The 13,923-nt window shown below is 41.6% G+C and overlaps 1 long non-coding RNA gene across 1 annotated transcript; it reads right to left on the bottom strand.

The window, feature by feature from the left end:
* Positions 1 to 4,593: 4,593 nt before the first annotated feature.
* Positions 4,594 to 9,718, bottom strand: LOC107967343 (uncharacterized). Its single transcript, XR_001707686.4, has 2 exons — positions 9,593 to 9,718; positions 4,594 to 4,802 (listed from the first exon to the last, which is right to left on the bottom strand). It is a non-coding gene; the product is annotated as an uncharacterized LOC107967343 (long non-coding RNA).
* Between the last annotated feature and the right edge of the window lie 4,205 nt (positions 9,719 to 13,923).

The raw sequence follows: 13,923 nt of genomic DNA, 5'->3' as shown, positions 1-13,923 counted from the left end.
AAGCAGCACAACCTCTCAACTTTATCCTGAGTTAGGAGGTTCCAGGATCTGACCCATTGCATCAGACTTGGCAGCAGGGAATTCCTGGACCAGGACCAGGCTGGGCAAAGGCTCAAGCGCATGGGGTGCTGAGGGCAGAGTAAGCAGCTCCCTGGATGGAGGGAGAGTGCATGAAGGGTCCTGGGATAAGGTATCTTAGCCAGTGCTACCTAAGCTGTGGTCCACAAGCCACCAGCATCAGCCTCACCTGGAAACTTGTTAAAAATGCAAGTCTGGGGTCCCCACCCCAGACCAACTGAGGAGCACTCTCTGGAAGCTGGGACCAGGAATCTGCATTTTAACAGGCCCTCCAGGTGATTCTGATGCACTTTAAAGTTTGAGAAGCATTGACTTAGCATGGAAATAGAAGGGCTTTGGGTGCGGAGCTGAGTTTGTTCAGATGTTGCTGAGTAGGTGGAGCTGGGTTACTGAAGGTGCTTATTTGGAGAAATTCAATCAGACATGCTCAGGAAGGGTGCTGTGTATACACAGTGAGAGGAAGCCAAGGGTGGAGGGGCCAGTTTGTTGAAGAAAAGGGTCAAATTCTGAAATAGTTGAAGAGATTTATTCTGACCCAAATATGAGTGACCAGTGGCCTGTGACACAGCCCCAGGAGATCCTGAGAATGTGTGCTCAAGATTATTGAGCTAGATTTTCGTTTTATACATTTTAGGGAGACATGAGACATCAAGCAATACATGTGATATGTACATTGGTTTGGTCCAGAAAGGCGGGACAACTCGAAGACGTGGGCTTCCAGGTCATAGGTGGATTCAAAGACTTCCTGATTGGTTATTGGTTGAAAGAGTTAAGTAAGTACCTACAGACCTGGACTCAGTAGAAGGGAGTGTCTGGGTTAAGTTAAGGGGTGTGGAGACCAAGGTTTTATCATGCAGATGAAGCCTCCCGGAAGCAAGCATCAGAGCTCTTATCAGACCTAAAAAGATGCCTGGATCAGGGAAAAGACTTGGAAAGGGAAGGGGATTCTTTGCAGAGCAGATTTTCCCCACAAGAGTGAGGTTTGCAGGGCCATTTCAAAATATGTCAAATATGTATATTAATATTTTGGGGTAAAATAGTTTAATTTCTTTCAGGGCCCACTGTCATGTGATGCTATACTAGAGCCAGGATAGAACTTGGTGTCTTATTGCTACAATGAGTCTGTTTAGTCAGTCTTCAGATTTTTGTTTTAATGTTAATGCTGGTCAGTTGTGCCTGAATTCCAAAGGGGGAGAGGGCATAATAAGGCATATGCAACCCCCACTTCCCATCACAGTCTGAACTGTTTCTCAGGTTAACTTTGGAATGCCTTTGGCTGAGAGGAGGGGTCCATTCAGTTGGTTGTGGGGCCTAGAATTTTACTTTTGGTTTCCAAGTTGAATGGGTCTGGACATGGGACGCTGCACTGGAATCAGATCTGGGTCCTAGTCCCAGCCCCTGGAACCAGTGCAGATCTTGCGGCTTGAGGCCAATGGTGCGCTTTCCCCATCCAGCCTCACTTCCTTCCTGGGTGAAATGAGGAAGGAGGATACGTTAGCTTGCTTGGGCTGCTGTGGATAAAAAAAGTCAAACTCTGTAAAATATTTAAAGACGTTTATTCTGAACCAAATATGAGTGGCCAAGGCCTAAGGCACAGTCCCAAGAGGTCCTGAGAACATGTGCCTGAGGTGGTTGGGCTGCAGCCAGGTTTTATGATTGATTCAGGTTCGAAAGGTGGCAGAACTCAAAGAGGGAGTCGGAGTGGGGGTTACAGGTCATAGGGGGACTCCAAGACTTTCTGATTGGCTATTGGTTGAAAGAGTTAAGTTATTATCTAAAGGCCTGGAATCAATAGAAGGGTGTGTCTGGGTCAAGATAAGAGGTTGTGGAGACCAGGGTTCTCATTAGGTAGATGAAGCCTCGTGGGTGGCCACCCTTAGAGACAATAGATGGCAAATGTTTTCTATTCAGACCCCAAAAAGGTGCTAGACTCAATTAATTTCTTCAGGCTTGGGAGGGCCTGGAAGGGGGAAAGATCTAGTTATGTTAGCAGAGATTTTTTACAAATGCAATTTCCCCCCATGAGAATGGCTCTGCAGGCCATTTTAAAATATGGCAAAGAAACATATTTATTTGGTGGTAAAATATTTGATTTCCTTCTTATCCGTCATGTGATGTTATGTGAGAGTCAGTATGGAAAGTGAGCCACATTATGTAAGGTTAAACAAAACCCCTCTGTTGAGATTTTATGGTTTGTAGGTTGTGACTCCCCAGGCCCCTTAAATAGGAATTTAGGCAAGAGAAGAAAAACGTCAGAGTTTAGTCCTCACTGCCATAACAAAACCCACAGACCAGGTGGCTTGAACAACAGAAACTTATTTTCTTACTGTTCTGGAGGCCAGAAGTCCAAGATCAATATGTCAGAGGGTTTGGTTTCTTCTGAGGCCTCTCTCTTTGGCTTGCAGATAGCCACCTTCCCCAGGTCTCTGCGTTTGTGTCTTAATCTTCTCATCTTATGAGGACTCCAGTCATATTGGATGAGGGCCCAACCACATGACTTCATTTTACCTTAATCACCTCTTAAAATGCCTTGCCTACAGATACAGTCACATTCTAAGGGTCTGGGTCTTCAACACAGGCTTTTTGAAAGGACCCAATTCAGCCCCTAAGAGTGGAGTAGCTGTAACTGTTATCTTCCTGAAACCCCAAGGCTATTGCCACAGCCAGAGGTAGGGCTGATGAGGCCTGTTCCGGGGAGGCAGCAGCAGGAAGAGGATGGTGCATTTCCTTTCTCTTTTTAGGTAACTGCTTTTTGACTTTATTGGGCTTGTCAAGAGCTTCTGCTTGCTCCAGAATAAGAAAGGGCCTCAGTGTCTGTGAGTGTTTGGGGGTGAGAGAAGCAATCTCTCTTCCTGAGCCAGAATGAGGGAGAACTTGTGAGAGAAATCCAGGAAAGTGCTGGTGACCTCAGGGGGCCAACGGCCTAGGGTGACCCTGACACTGGCAGGGCATCATCTATTCCCACCAGTTGACGAAAAGAGTCGAACTCTAAAATATTTGAAGAGATTTATTCTGAGCCAAATATGAGTGACCATGGCCCATGACAGCCCTCAGGAGGTCCTGAGAACACATGTGCAAGGTGGTTGGGGTGCAGCCTGGTTTTATACATTTTAGAGAGGCAAGAGACCCCAATCAAATACATTGAAGAAATACATAGGTTTGGGGTTGGGCATAGTGGCTCACGCCTGTAATCCCAGCACTTTGGGAGGCCGAGGTGGGTGGATCACTTGAGGTCAGGAGTTTGAGACCAGCCTGGCCAACATGGTGTAACCCCCATCTCTACTAAAAATACAAAAAAATTAGCCAGGCATAGTGGTGCACACCTGTGATCCCAGCCACTCAGGAGGCTGAGGCACAAGAATCACTTGAACCCAGGAGGCAGAAGTTGCAGTAAGCTGAGATCACACAACTGCACTTCAGCCTAGGTGACAGAGCAAAACTCCATCCATCTCAAAAAAAAAAAAAAAAAAAAAGAAAAAAAGATATACATAGGTTGTTTGGTCCAGAAAGGTGGGACAACTCAAAGCAGGAAGGAGGGGGGCAGGGGGCTTCCAGGCTATAGGTGAATTTAAACATTTTCTGGTTGACAATTGGTTGAGTTTGTCTAAAGACCTGGAATTCATAGAAAGGGAAAGTTCAGATTAAGATAAAGATTGTGGAGACCAAAGTTCTTTTGAAGTCTGATCGTGGCTGCCCTTAGAGACAATGGATGACAAATGTTTCCTATTCAGATCTCAGTTAATCTCTTTAGGAGATCAGGAGGGTCTGGAAGAAAAAAACCTAGCTATGTTAACAGAGATTCTTCACAGTTGCACATTTTCCCCCACAAAGAACAACTTTGCAGGGTCATTTCAAAATATGGCAAAGAAACATGTTTTGGGGTAAAATATTTTGATTTTTTTCCTTGTCTCCTAATGTTATGCCAGAGCTAGGTTGGAAAGTCAGTCACAATATATAGGGTTAAATAAAACCCATCTGATGAGAATTTATGATTTGTAGGGCATGACTCCCCAGACCCCTTAGGAATTTGGGCAAGATAAAAAAAATCAGAGTTTAGTCCTCACACCTTTCTCCCCAAACCTGGCAGGGGATCATCTATTCCCACCTGTTGATGAAAAGAGTCGAACTCTAAAATATTTGAAGAGATTTATTCTGAGCCAAATATGAGTGACCATGGCCCATGACAGCCCTCAGGAAGTCCTGAGAACACATGTGCAAGGTGGTTGGGGTGCACCCCCACGGCCAGCTCAGCTCCCTACTCCATTTTTCCCTTACAGTGCCTACCATCACTCATCGTTGTATATTTGAAGAACTGTTTAACTTTTCTCCCCATTCGCTGTACTCCCTGACTATGTTTCATGATGGCAGACTTATTCCTATACCCTCAGTACTGAGCAAAGTGCCTGACACAGAGTGAGTATTCAAATATATTTATGGAATGAATGAATGTAACTGTAACCGCCCCATGGGTTCTTCCTGCCCATTGCACAGACAAAACCAATTCACTGAGACCACAGCATTGCAATAGAGTTTAATCATTGAGGCCAGCTGTGCCACGTGGGAAATGGAGTTATTACTCAAATCAATCTTCCTGAAAAGTTGGAGGCTAGGGTTTTGTAAGGATAGTTTGGCAGGCCAAGGAGTCTGCTTCTGGGTCCATGACTGCTTGGCGGGGTTGGCAGGTCCAGGTGGAGCCATCGGTTGATTATCAGAAATGCAAAAACCTGAAAATACATCTCAAATTGTCAATCTTAGGTTCTACAATCATGATATTATCTGCAGGAGTAATTGGGGGAGTTGCAAATCTTATGATCTCTGGAATAATGGCTAGTAATTGTTTACCTCTACACCTTAGCAGAATTTAGGCTCCTCTCATCCTCCTAACCTGGTGGCCTTTCATTAGCTTTACAAAGGTGGGTTAGTTTTAGGGAAGGGCTATTATCATTTAAACTATAAACTAAATGTTTGAAATGCTTGTTCCCCAGTACCGTAATGAAATAGCACTTGAAAATAAATTTAATTTTCTCAGCAAGGCCATTTTTATACTTTCTGCAGAAAGGGTACACTCGCCAGCAGTTTTGCCATAAGAGTACACTCAACAAAGGAGACAGGGTCATTTATAACCTGATGTGTTCACCCCACTGCTGTGTCCGGTTTCCACTGGCTGGAACGGGACCTCATATTCTGTAGTTGTCCCGATTGGCTAGCAACTTAGAACTTTTTAAGAGAGGCAAAGGCAGAGGAGAACAAAGGAAGGAGGAAGTAACTTGTGGAGTGCTGAGAAAGGTAAAAATACCTTCAAATAAGGAAGAGGAACAGGCTATAACCTAATGCTTGCTTGGACCAGTATGAGCATGCCAGGGCAAATATTTAGGCTAAATTGTGGGAGCTAAGAACATAAAGTACATTGATTTCTCTGTTACGGCTAGCAGATATTTAAGAATGTTAGCACAGGTCTTTGAATAAATTTTGCTTCTAAGAGAAGTTACTATTTATTTCTAATTAGTTGGGGAGGAAAGTCTTTGAAGAGGAACCTCTACTTTACTTTTTACATAAATGTCTCCCAAAGTTAGCTTGGCCTAAACTCAGGAATGATCAAGGGCAGTTTGGAGGTCAAGAGCAAGATGGATGTTAGTCGAATCAGATCTCTTTCCCTGTCATAATTTTCTCACCATCATAAATTTGCAAAGGTGGTTTCATAACCACCGATGATTTATGGCTCTTGTCCAGCCTCTGCTCCTCAATTTATCCCAGTAGACCTGGAATTGTGGCTCAAGCACAAACTAGTCCCATACTCTTCTTCTAACTGGCCACAGATTATAATTGGGACATTACAATTAGTAAATTATAATTTTAAAATTATATATAAATTTAAAATTATAATACAAAATTATAATTTACTAATTATAATACCACAATTATAACTATTATTAATCAATTATCAATTAACAGCCTAGGAAAAATAATTTGTGGTCAGGGATCTTGAAGTGGCCCCCTCTGTACCCTTCTTTGTTCCAGCAGGCTCTTTCACAATCCCTGCTTCTGAATGGGTGTAACTCTCAGGGCCTAGAGGAGGGACTAATGTGTACTTTCACCTACTTTGGTCTATATCTCTGCCTCCCTCTTCTATCTGATAGCCTTCTAGATCACTAGAAAACTCTTCCACGGATCCTCTTTCTCTAGAGGTCAGTTTCAAATCATTCTGGAACAGAGGGGAGGATATTTAGGAGAAATACTAGGCAAGAAGAATTGACAGAACCTGACAGCCAGCTGAATAAGGGAGTCGAGGGAAAGGGGATGGATGAGTGACTCCAGTATCTTGAACCTGATGACTGGGAAGATTCTAGTGTCCTTGATGAAAAACAGAGAAGGGGCAGAGCGAGATGTGGAATAGAAGCCTATACCACCCGCCCCCCACCACAGGAACACCAGATTTTATCAACTATCTGCACACATAAAAGCATCATCACGAGGACCAAAAATCAGGTGAGCAACTGTGGTACCTGGTTTTCACTTCATATTGTGGAAAGAGACATTGAGGAAGGCAAGAGAGACAGTCTTGAATTGCTGACACCACCCCTACCCCACCCCCTAGCAGTGGCCATGCACCATAGAGAAGAGAATCTGTGCACTCTGGGGAGGGACAGCATGCCGACTGAAGGATTTTACATGGAACTCAGTGCTGCTCTGTCACAGCAGAGAATAAAGCCATGCTGGGCTCAGCCAGTGCCCAGGAATGGAGGGAGCATTTGAACCAGCCCTAGCCAGTGGTCAGAACTTGAGTTTCTTGGCAAGCCTAGCCACCACAGGGTGAAGTGCTCTGGGGTCCTAGGTAAACTTGAAAGGCAGTCTAGGACACAAGAACTGCAATTCCTAGGCAACTTCTAGTGCCAGGTTGGGTATACAGCCAATCAATTAGGGTGGCATGTGACCTAGGGAGATACCAGCTGGCATGGCTAGTATCATACTGAGTGGGGAAAATCTGAAAGCCTCTCCTCTAAGATTTGGGACATGACAAGGATGCCTACTGTCACCACTGTTATTCAACATAGAACTGGAAGTTCTCGTTAGAACAATTAGACAAGAGAAGGAAATAAAGGGCATCCAGACTGGAATGGAAGAAGTAAAATTATCCTTGTTTGTAGATTATATGATCTTATATTTGGAAAAACCTAAAGAGTCCACCGAAAAACTATTAGAACTGATAAACCAACTCAGTAATGTTGCAGGATACAAAATCAACATGCAAAGATCAGTAGCATTTCTATGTGTCAACAGTGAACAATCTGAAAAAGAAGTTTAAAAAGTAATCCCATTTACAATATCCACAAATAAAATCCAAGACCTAGGAATTAACCAAAGAAGTGAAATATCTCTACAATGAAACTGTGAAACAATGATGAAAGAAGTTGAAGAGGACACACAAAAAATGGAAAGATATTTCATGTTCATGGATTGGAAGAATCAATATTGTTAAAATGTCCATACTACCCAAAGCAATCAACAGATTCAGTGCAATCTCTATCAAAATACCAATGTAATTCTTCACAGAAATAGAAAAAAAAATCCTAAAATTTGTGTGGAATCACAAGAGTAGCCAAAGCTATCCTGAGTAAAAGGAACAAAACTGGAGGAATCACATTATTTGACTACCAATTATACTACAGAGTTACAGTAATCAAAACAGCATGCTACTGCCATAAAAAGACAGATAGACCAATGGAACAGAATACAGAACTCAGAAACAAATCCATACACCCACAGTGAACTCATTTTTGACAAAGGTGCCAAGCACATATATTGGATGAAAAGACAATCTCTTCAATAAATGGTGTTGGGAGAATTGGATATCCACATGCAGAAGAATGAAACTTGATTCCTATCTCTTGCCATATATAAAAATCAAATCAAATGGATTAACGACTTCAATCTAAGACCTCAAACCATGAAACTACTTCAAGAAAACATTGGGGTAACTTTCACGTTGGTCTTGGCAAAAGTTTCTTGAGGAATACCTCACAAGCATAGAAAACCAAAGCAAAAATGGACAAATGGGATCACACCAAGTTAAAATCTTCTGAACAGCAAAGGAAACAATCAACAAAGTGTCAAGCCAACCCATAGAATGGGAGAAAACATATACAAACTACCTATCTGATAAGGGATGAATAACCAGAATATATAACAAGCTCAAATAACTCTATAGGAAAAAAATCTAATAATTTGATTTTTAAAAAGGCAAATGATCTGAATAGACATTTTCTCAAAAGAAGGCATACAAATGGCAAACAGGCAAATGAAAAAGTGCTCAACATCACTGATCATTGGATAAATGCAAATCAAAATTACAATGATATATCAATTAAATGGCTTGTATCCAAAAGACAGGCAATAACAAATGCTGGAGGATGTGGAGAAAAGGGAACTGCTGTGCAATGTTGGTGGGGATGTAAATTAGTACAACCACTATAGAGAATAGTTTGGCGGTTCCTAAAAACTAAAAATAGAGCCGTCATATGATCCAGCAATCCCACTGCTAGGTATATGCCCAAAAGAAAGGAAGTCAGTATATCAGAGAGATATCTGCATGCCCATGTTTACTGCAGCACTATTCACAATAGCCAAGATTCGGAAGCAAAGTGTCTCAGCAGATGAATGGATAAAGAAACTGTGGTACATATACACAAGGGAGTAATATTCAGCCACGAGAAAGAATGAGATCCTCTCATTGGCAACAACATGGATGGAACTGGAGGTCATTATGCTAAGTGAAATAAGCCGGGCACAGAGAGACAAACATCACGTGTTCTCGTTTATTGGTGGGATTTAAAAAATCAAAACAATTAAACTCATGGAGATACAGAGTAGAAGGATGTTTACCAGATGCTGGGAAGGGTACTGGGGAGGTGGAAGGGAGGGGGAATTGTTAATGGGTACAAAAAAATAGAATGAATAAGACCTAGTATTGATATCACAACAGGGAGACTATAGTCAATAATTTAATTATACATTTAAAAATAAAAGAATATAATTGGATTGTTTGTAACACAATGGATAAATCCTTGAAGGGACGAATATCCCCCCCAATCCCCCCCCAAAAAGATGCCATGGGTATAATCCAGAGGGTGGCAGGCTATGTGGGTTCTCAGTCTGGAGCCTGCATAGCAAGCAGCTTCGAAATCATTACTAAGCTTAAGGGGGCAGTGGGACACGACTGCTTCTCATTCCAGTGTCTCTTTGGGTCTGATAATTTAAAGGAGGCTTGCATTTCTCAAACAGAATACTTCTTTTCTTTCTTACTTTCATATGTATGTGAAAATGTCCATAGTAAAAAGTAGAAATTCAAAACAAAAGCCATAATTAATGTTAAGCTTTTGATTCCATATCCTACTAATGGCAGGTGAGATGCATGGCTAAGGGCCTGGATGTGGGGAGCACGGTTTGCTCCTTTGGGAACCCTCCCTCCCACTGCAGTACCCAGGAATAGAATGATGACAGGGGCTACTATGTCTACCTCAAAGACACCACCTCTTCCTCCCTTTGCAGTTGGGAGCATGGAGAAGGGACAGAGGTGATAGATTCTAGTGTGCCGTGGGACAGTCCATGGACTCCCTCCAGCTCTGCGTAGTTCTCTTGTGCTGGGGGCCTTTGTGTATGTGGTCTCCATAGAGACAGTGTGCAGGCAAAGTTCTTTCATTCCAACACTCTCTGCCACTGAGGACTCTCACCCCCCACCGCCAGAGAGGCACCTGGGTCTCCCTTTGGGCGTGTCAAAAGAAAGACAAATTAAATTGAACATAGTTTAAATGAGCAAATAATTTATGAATCAGGCAACCTGTCAAATCACAGGAGATTCAGAGACACTCCAGTGATACTGCATTGTCGAAGATGATTTATGGACAGAAAAAGGAAAGTGATATACAGAAACAAGTGAGGTACAGCAACAGCTGGATGGGTTACAGCTTGGCATTTGCCTTATTTGAACATGATTTGAACAGTTGGCTAAAACTCGGTGGCTGGCACAAGAGTAGGTTATAGTCTGTTTACACATCCAGTTAAGTTACATTTCACTATGTACAGAGAAACCTTTAGGCTGAACTTAAAATACATAAGGAGGCAGCTTTAGGCTAAGCTTAATTTAACAGGCCCTTCCAGAATTAGAAGTCCTTCTGCTTCTCCATCTCAGCTCCTCCACATGGTGTCACAGGAAGCACTGAGGTCCTCATCTCAGCACCATGAGAACCAGCAGTTAATCACCAATAGAACTTCAGTATAGGACCTTCAAGGCCCATCTGTATTTTGGGAAGAAAGGTGACCTCAGACAGAAGGTTTGTGATGCAAGAAGGAATGATGAGCAAAGGTGGTGGCAAACATATAGGCAAATCTAAAAGAATGTCTGCCTAATATAATAATGGTAATAATAATGTGAATTGGGGATTAAAAAGGGGCAGACTAAAATAGCAAGGGTAGGAAAGATTAGAGTGAAAGTGTTCCAAGGTCCTTACATTGTTTCAGAGGATTGTTTAGGATATTAATTTTAGACTTAAGCATACATGTTAAAATTTCAAGGGCAATAAGTAAAAGAATACAGTGTAAACTTCCAAATAAGTAGAGGGAAAATGCAATATACTAAGATTAGATATTTATGAAGAATATTAGAAGAATTCATTGAAAGGTTTTAAAACCTAACAATAGAGAGATAGAATACATTATTAACTGAAAGAAACAATTTTGTAAAGATGCCAAAATTGCCAAGCTGATTTATTGATTTACTGTAATTCCAAGCAAAATGCCAATAGGGTATTTTGAGCAACTTGACAAACTAGTTTTGCAATTTATAATGAAAGGCAAAAGCTCAAGCATGGTTGAGAAGTTCCTGAGGAAGAATAAGTAAGGAGGGATCTTGAGATATTTGTACATCAAGATTTATCATAAAGATGTAGCAATTAAAACCACATGATAGTAGCACAAAGACAGATACATTTATCAGTGATACTGAATAGAGTCAACAGTATTCCTGCTCTTTCAAAGCATTATGCAGGACAGAGGTGGCCTTGTTCATCTATGAAGAAGTGGAAACTATCAACAAGTGATGCTGAGATAGTTATTCACATGAGGAAAAATGAAGTTGGATCCCTGCCTCCCACATATACAAAAATCAATTCCAAATGGATTAGCGAAAAAGGCAAAATTTAAAAACATTTTCAAGAAAATATAGGAGAATATCTGGCCAGGCACGGTGGCTCACGCCTGTAATCCCAGTACTTGGGAGGCCAAGGCAGGCAGATCATGAGGTCAGGAGATTGAGACCATCCTGGTTAACATGGTGAAACCCTGTCTCTACTAAAAATACAAAAAAAAAAAAAAAAAAAAAAAAAAGAAAATTAGCCGGCCATGGTGGTGGGCGTCTGTAGTCCCAGCTACTCAGGAGGCTGAGGCAGGAGAATGGCGTGAACCCGGGAGGCGGAGCTTGCAGTGAGCCGAGATAGCACCACTGTACTCCAGCCTGGGCGACAGGGCAAGACTCCATCTCCAAAAAAAAAAAAAAAAAAAAAAAAAAGAAAATATAGGAGAATGTTTTCTGAATTCAGGGCAAGAAAGACTTCATGAAAAGATAGGGAGCTGACCACAAAATAAAAGACATGAATTCTACTTGTCAGAAGACATCATGAAGAAAGTGAAAAGACAAGCCATGAACTGCAAGAAAATGTGTGTAAACAAGTATAACTGACTAAAGATGAGTATCAAGAATATACAAAGAGCTCTACAAATCAAAAAGAACACAACTCCAAAGAAAAATGGGCAAAGGACATGAACAGACACTTTTAAAAAGAGGGAATGTGATAAATATATGTAAAGGTCTCAACTTTATTAGTGATCAGGGAAATGCAAATTAAAACGCTGGTGAAATACTATTTTACATTCACTCACCTGGAAAAATCAAGAAGTGTGACAATACTAAGTGTTGGTGAGGATGTAAATTAATAATTCTTACCCATTGCTGGTAGAAGTGAAATTGGGACCACCAATTGGGGAAATAGTTCTAGTGTTTTATTGTAAAGTTGGATATTTGCATATACTCCTAGGTATTACATCTTGTGGGATGTCTGCATGCATACACCAGGATACAAATTGGGTTATTCTCAATTGTTTCCAACCCCAAATTGAAAAAAAAAAAAAAAAAAAACCAACAAATCACCAAGTGGCTTTATCACTAGGTCAATAAATTGTGGTATAGCCACATAGTGGAATATTTTACTGCAGTGAAAATGAATTACAGGACTATACAGCACTGTGTATGTATTATAGAAACAACTTTGAAAGAAGAAAATTGCAGAAGAGAACTTAACAGCATGATACCATTTGTCTTAGGCCATTTGGGCTGCTATAACAAAATACCATACGCTGAGTGGCTTATAAACAACAACAATTTATTTCTCACAGTTCTGGAGGCTGGGAAGTCCAAGATCAAGGCACCAGCAGATTCCTGTCTTGTGAGGGACTGGTCTCAGCAACTGCTGTGTTCTCACATGCTGGAAGTGGCTAGGTAGCTCTGCAGGACCTCCTTTATAAGGGCTCTTATGAATCCCACTCATGACCAAAGGGCCCATCTCCTGATACCATCACTTTGGGGGTTAGAATTCTAGCACATGAATTTTATGGAGTCACAAACACCCAGACCATAGCACCATTTTTATAAAGTTTCAGAGAAGCAAAACAAAGTGATGTATTAGGGATACAAAGAAGCGATTTAAAAAACTATTTTAAAAAGTGAGGGTATGACAGACACAAAGGTCAGGATAGAAGTTGGGCGTGCAGAGGGAGAAGGGATAAGGAAGGAATCCATAGGTGGGGAGCATCTGTACTAGGAATGTTCCATTTCTTAAGTAGGATGGTTTTGTCATGGGTAGTAATTACATTATGTTTCCTAACTGTGTGTGAGAGAGAAGGAAAGAGAAAATCAGTTGGGGAAGACTCAATGCAGAAGCGGCCTGCCTGAAAAGTCACAGCAACAGGCAAAAATAAAACAACCTGGTAAAAAACTCAGGCTCCACCTGCACACAGATAAGCAGACAGGGTCCAGCACAGAAGCCTTTTGTTCTTTGTATAATTAGGGAGCTCCCAGGAAAGTTTTCTCCCCTTTTCAGGCATATACATGGTGGGAACTTTCACAGGGAGGAGAGGGGCTTACCTAAAACAAACCCACAGTTATGCAAACAAAAAAGGCGGTGCTTTGTGCTTGCATAGATACATAACCACAGCTGCGTAAGATAAGACAGCTTTACTGATAAGAGAAGTTACTCAAACTACTACAGAGATAAGAGGTTTTCTTGCAAAAGCTTTTGAATTCAGCTGTAACAGGGCAATCCACTTGCATACTCAGCTCACTGTGGAGAGCTTTCTTCTTTCGCTTATTAAACTTTCGCTCCCACCTCACCTTATGTCCCGTTCCTTAATTTTCTTGGAGTAGGACAAAGAATCCCAGGTATCAGTCCAGACAAGGAGAAACTGCTACATTAAGGTACATTGGCAAGACTGCAACATGTGTATTCCATGTACTTTTTCATAAGTTATCTATTACGTAAGTGTAGATTTCATTTTCTATATATTTTTAAAAATAAAACAACTCTGAATTGTTCAAGATTTTAACCCCTGATTGTGCCTCCCAAGGCTTCCTAATCTGGTCTCCATTTACCCCTCCAAGTCACGCCTCTGTTCCAAACCGTTCAGCTTCTCCAGCCACTTTAGGCACCACCTCTGAGCCTTTGCTGTTTCCATGACCTTCCCCAAAACGAATAACCTCCTTCGCCCCTCTCCGCCTAAAAGACCCACAGATTCCCGGGC

This window comes from Pan troglodytes, chromosome 9, assembly GCF_028858775.2.
Source record: "Pan troglodytes isolate AG18354 chromosome 9, NHGRI_mPanTro3-v2.0_pri, whole genome shotgun sequence".
NCBI classification, from domain to species: domain Eukaryota; kingdom Metazoa; phylum Chordata; class Mammalia; order Primates; family Hominidae; genus Pan; species Pan troglodytes.
This window is presented reverse-complemented; position numbering and strand designations above follow the sequence as displayed.